The sequence below is a fragment of the Meleagris gallopavo genome, chromosome 1 (assembly GCF_000146605.3).
Source record: "Meleagris gallopavo isolate NT-WF06-2002-E0010 breed Aviagen turkey brand Nicholas breeding stock chromosome 1, Turkey_5.1, whole genome shotgun sequence".
Lineage (NCBI taxonomy): Eukaryota > Metazoa > Chordata > Aves > Galliformes > Phasianidae > Meleagris > Meleagris gallopavo.
Genome location: NC_015011.2, coordinates 176,407,506 through 176,413,257, shown reverse-complemented (window position 1 = coordinate 176,413,257; position 5,752 = coordinate 176,407,506).

Below are 5,752 nucleotides of genomic sequence, written 5' to 3'. Positions count from 1 at the left end.
TACGACGTGGTCATTTTTCTTTAAATATATGCTGAAAATGGATGTTGATTTTTTATTAAATCTGAGAATCACACCAGCAAATTTGTTAAAGATGCAGAATTGTGTTTAGCATCCTTCATCAGGTCACTTTCACCAGTATGCACTTAGAACTCGTATCAGCTGGGGCACAGGGAGGTAGCTGGGCTGAATGTTCTTTTGAGGATGGCAGAGTTCAGCTCTGAATGAAAATGAACTATTCTTCATTTGCAATATGGCAACAACGCACTTTTAAGGCTACAGTTTTTAGCTATGAATTCACATGTCCAAAGACCTTGCTTAAAAGAGGTGCTGCATCTGAGAAGCATGTTGCCACACACACTGCCACGGTGAACGGCTATGGAGAAAACCTGTTGTAGACAAGGGGGGGGGAATCGCTTTTAATGGGTTTAATTAAGGAATACTGTTAAAACTTTCTTTGTCCCAACAACGTGATGAGGATCTCAGTTTCAATTCTGAAGTCTTCCATTTTCCTCTTTCCACAGTTGGTGTTCCTAGCTCCTATTTTTGTTCATCTTTCATTCATTTGTTATGACTAATGCAATTGCGTTTCCAAAAGGAAATGTGACTTTCCTGTTATCACCTTTATAAACTTAATCTAAATGTGTTGAATGTTCACACGTTGCATTGATTTGCATTGGGATGCCATTGTCCTGTAAAGTGCGCATTTTAAAAATACAATTGGCAAAAAGATTTGATAGTTTTACAGAAAGATTTGCTATCTCAAACTGTTTTCTATTTTCATCGAAATGACTGGGATGCTATCTTTGTAATTCTTTGAGGTCAGATTTGTGAAATAAACAACACACGAAAGTTTTCCTGTCATATACACTATATGTAGTCTGGAGTGTTGAGCAAACTTGAGTTCCTGAGTTGTAATATCTATCTGCGTATGGTATTTACAATTTGAATGTGTGCCACTACCGAGGTAATAACGCTGTACAATTTGGAATGGTGGTAGTTTCTGTATGGCAGTCCAGCTGAACTATTTTGATGTACTGCTTAATTTTTGAATTTTATTTTTTAAGTTGTATAATTTATTTTCTTGCAAAATAAAAATGTAATATAAAAGACTATGCATGTTAGCAAGATATTTTGGTCGCTTTCTCCTGCTAAAGGTTTCAGTCTCGTTCAGGCGCTGCTTCTTAAAAAGCACCAGTACCTGGAAATGGCCAGATTCCAAGTCCTAAAGTCTGTTCTGATCAGTGTAAGTTTAGGGAATAAAAAGCAAAAAAGCAAAGTGGGGTGAGGGGGAAAAACGGATAGACTTAGAGCTCCTTTCTTGACAGGGCCTTCAGGTACTTAAGTCTCTGCAATGACTTAAAATGGCCATCACTGAACATTACTGGTGCCATCACCACGTTGCTGGGACTGGCTGGTGCCTCACAGAATCACAGAATGGCCCAGGTTGGAAGGGACCTCAAGGATCATGAATCTCCGACCCCCCTGCCACATGCAGGGCCACCAACCTCCCCATTTAATACTAGACCAGGCTGCGCAGGGCCCCATCCAGTCTGGCCTTGAACACCTCCAGGGATGGGGCATCCACAGCCTCTCTGGGCAGCCTGTTCCAGCACCTCTCCACTCTCTCTGAAAAGAATTTCCCCTGACATCCAACTTAAATCTTCCCTCCTTTTACTTAAAACCATTTCCCCTTGTCCTGTTATCTATCCTTTCAAAGAGTTGAGTCCCCTCCTGTTTGTAGGCTCCCTAATAGCCTCATTCTGCACCAAGCAAACGATGTGGGAACTTGGCTTACTCCAAGCTGTGCTTCTGTGATGGCTTCTCTTCTCTGATTGTCCTTCTATTTCAGTGGGAGTTTTATTCTTACTTCTCAGCTCCTTTTTTTCTCTTAGTGCACCAGTGAAACCCAGTGTTCTGTGCTTTCTGGTACATGCAAAGGTTTGTTTTTTGATTGACTCTTCAGTAAGCCTGGTAATTATTGACTTGGCAGTTGCTAGGTAGAGCTTTCACTATGACTTCATGTGGTCACACTTAGGCATGATCAGTGGCCTAAATGTGGAAGGCTTCAAACCTTCTTCATTCTTCTGATAAACTTAGAACCCGGCTTTATCTTTGTCTTTGCTTAACATGGCCACATCCTTGAGCAGTGCATAGGCAGGGTGCCTGCTTGTCACTTCAGTCGTTTTAACAGTGGAGATCTGCTCGGTGACGTGAGCTGCGTGCTGTGCACTGCACCAAGTGCCGTGTGCCACCGGAGCAGTGTGCAGGAGGGGAATGGTTGGGGGCACGTGCTCTGCTGCTTCCGTCTGCTCAGCTGTGCTGTGCGCACCGGCACTCACTTCCTGAGCTGAGGGAAGAAGCACACTGTGCTCGATTTCAATAGACTGAAAGACTGAAATCTGAAATTACCAACATTGAAGTTAGGACATTATACACGATACTGGTCTGAAGAGATGGTAAAAGAATTAAAGAAGGGAATATGCTGTCTTCTTTCTGTGTACTTCTATTTTGAAGACCACGGTCTAACATCGTTATACAGCTCAGGATTTGCTACGTATTGATTTCTACTACTGAAGACGTTCAGGGAAGTTGCACAACGCCTGCAGGTCAGCAGCAGGGAGCTGCGGGAACACAGATCAAGTTCAGTAAGGAAGCAGGGCTCACTGCACCAGGCAGGCACGCTGGATGTCTCAAAGTCCCCAGGGGCAGATGCCATTCAGCTGCCACTTCTGGGGGAACTGGGGTATGAAACAGCTTCTGCCTGTGCCGCATCGCCCATCGCTGCGGCCAGTCTTGGTGCCAGGGTTCTTAGTGAGCTTTATCTTTGTCTTTGCTTAACATGGCGACATCCAGTGCTGGCATGGAAAGCAAATTGCTATAGAAGTGAGGAAACTAGGCTATGGCCTAGAGAATACAACCATGGATGTTTTGGAAGTAGAAAGGCAGAGAGTCAAGAAGAACTATTTTTGAAGCCCTGCAGCATCAGCACTGGGGAATACTTAATAAAAACCAGCAGATGGGCTTAAAATGCTGAAACATGAGTTGTCTCTAGGGGTTGCTGGAGATGCAGCTCATGTATTAGATAAATGCATGTCTAACAGATCCATTGAAGGCAAGGACATAACCTCTGCCATTACTAAACAGTGAAGATATAGTCAGGAAGTCCAGAGAGCACTGTGGCTCAGCCTCAAGCACTGGCCAGTTGTGCTGTTCTGTGCAGTCTCTATTGAACTCTCTCTTCTTGAATTCTCCTAAATATAAATTATCCTAAAAAATCTCTCCAAGAAGAAAAGAGTTAAGGGAAAAAGGAGGGGGGGAAAAAGAGAATAATAAGCTAGATTGGTGAAAGCAACAGGTGCAGGAGGAGGAAGAAGGGAGATGAGTTTCCCAGGACCAAAGCCATAAAATGCTGAAGAGCACCCAGCAGAGCACCTTTCCAATACCTGCTGTCCCCTGCCCGTATCCCTGCGGCCGCTGACATCCCACAGACAAAAGGCTTTCCTCCCTCCCCACGGTGTGATGCCAGCTGGGCTGGGCCAGGTGGCAGCTGGCAAGGACGTGGTCCTGCACCTCCATGTGGGGTCAGGGCAGGGGGCCTGTATGTAAACGTTCTGTTTATTTACCTTCCTGCTTCCCAGGGGAAAGTGCAGCCCAAGCTGCCAGCAGAGACGCTGCACCCAGCTGCATCCCCAGGCACGTGGCAGGCACATGGCACCTGGGGGAGCTGACTTGGATGGATTTTTTGTTTGGCCCATTGAAAATTCTTCCTGTGTTTTTTGATGTTAAAAGCTTTGTATTCTGAAAAACATATTCAGGGAAAGAGATGTTTCTTTTTTCTTTACGTGGCTTCTCCATGTGCTAGAGTTCTGCAGCTTGAGACTCACTTTTGACCTTATGTTACTTCAAAAACACCTGTCCTGCCCTGGCCAGAGATGTCTGTACAGCTTGGTGTTCCCAGCATCCTAAGGAACATGAGATTATCTGCACCCTCCTTTTTTCTTCTGCAAGTGCCAATAAATGGTATTTTAATCAATACGTTTTGGAGTCCAAGCGCTCTTCCAGGTGAGACAACATCTGTGCTGACCCCAGTGTGTTACGTCTGGCACAGCTGGCAGAATCCCAGTGGGTTGTGCCACAGGAAGAGAAAGGAACAGACTGAGTGCCTCTCCTGAGGATTTCCTTGTGGAAATTGCACTGTGTGTGGAAATGGTGCTGGTGTGCATTCGCAGTGCTGCTTCAAGGACACCTGCACAGGCATATGATCTCTACAGATGCAAAGACAGATCCCCACAAAAACAGTGCCTTAATAAATGACTAGAATTGCTTTATTGGCAGATGATCCTTTAGGAGCTCTAAGGACCAAAGCCTTGGGGAACCTTTCCACAGATGGGATCTATACGTGGGCTGTTCCTCAGCTGGAGGTGTGGGTGCAGCAGCATGACTCAGGGCTCCCAGCCTCTGAAGGGATCTGACACATCTGTGCCATATCACAGTATCATAGGGACTGGAAGGAAACTCTGAGATCACCCAGTCCAACCCCTGCTACCGCAGGTTCCTGCAGCAGGTCACACGGGAAAGCATCCAGGTGGGTTTTGAATCCCTCCAAAGAAGGAGCGTCCACAAGCTCTCTGGGCAGACTGTTCCAGTGCTCTGTCACTCTCACACAAGTTCTTTCTCACATTTTATGGAATTTCCTATGTTGCAGTTTGTCCCCACTGTCCCTTGTTCCGTTGCTGGGAGTTAACGAAGAGAGATTGGCTCCATCCATCCATTTAACTCCCACCCTTTAGATATTCATAAGCATTGATAAGATCCCTCCTCAGGCTGACCAGCCCGCAGTCTCTCATCCTTTCCTCCTAAGGGAGATGCTGCAGGCTCCAAACATCTCCATTGCCGTTCACTGGATTCTCTTCAGATCTTCCCTGTCCATTTCCAACTGGGGAGCCTAGAACTGGGCACAGTATTCCAAATGTATTACTGTTGTCTTTCTTGTATGGTGCTCGCATACATTTTCAGGTTAAAATCTTCAGTTCTTCCTGAATCAGCATCTGCCAGTCCCCGCACCACCTCGAGTACTCTGTTCAGTTTTGGGCACCTAAATACAAAAAGGACATGGAGGTGCTGGAGCAGGCCCAAAGAAGGGCAGCAAGGCTTGTGAAGGGCTTGGAGAATATGGCCTATGAGGAGAGACTGAAGGAACTGGGGATGTTCAGTCTGGGGAAAAGGAGGCTGAGGGGAAACCTTACTGCTCTCTTCCAATATCTGAAAGATGCTTACAGTGAGAGCAGGGCTGGTCTCTTCTCACTGATGACAGGTGACAGGACGAGGGCAAGTGGTCTCAAGTTGTGCCAGGGTAAGTTTAAGTTGGATATCAGGAAAAACTTCTTTACAGAAAGGGTTGTGAAGCACTGGAATAGGCTCCTCAGGGAGGTGGTTGAGTCACCATCCCTGGATGTGTTTAAAATCCATTTGGATGTGGTGCTCAGGGACATGATCTATCAGAGGGTTATTAGAGTTAGGGTATTATGGTCAGGTTGTGGTTGGACTTGATCCTATGATCCTATGAGGCTCCTCAGGCTCCCGCTGCCAGTGAAGCAACGCAGCAAACACCTGCGGCCTGTGCTCGTCCCAACTGGCTCTCCCCTCTTGTCCGGAGACTTTCGGACACCTAGAAATTAAGAAATGCCCACCAGAGGGCTACGAGGGAGCGTTCGAAGGGTCTGCAGCACGACAAAATTCCCGCCGTCCCGGA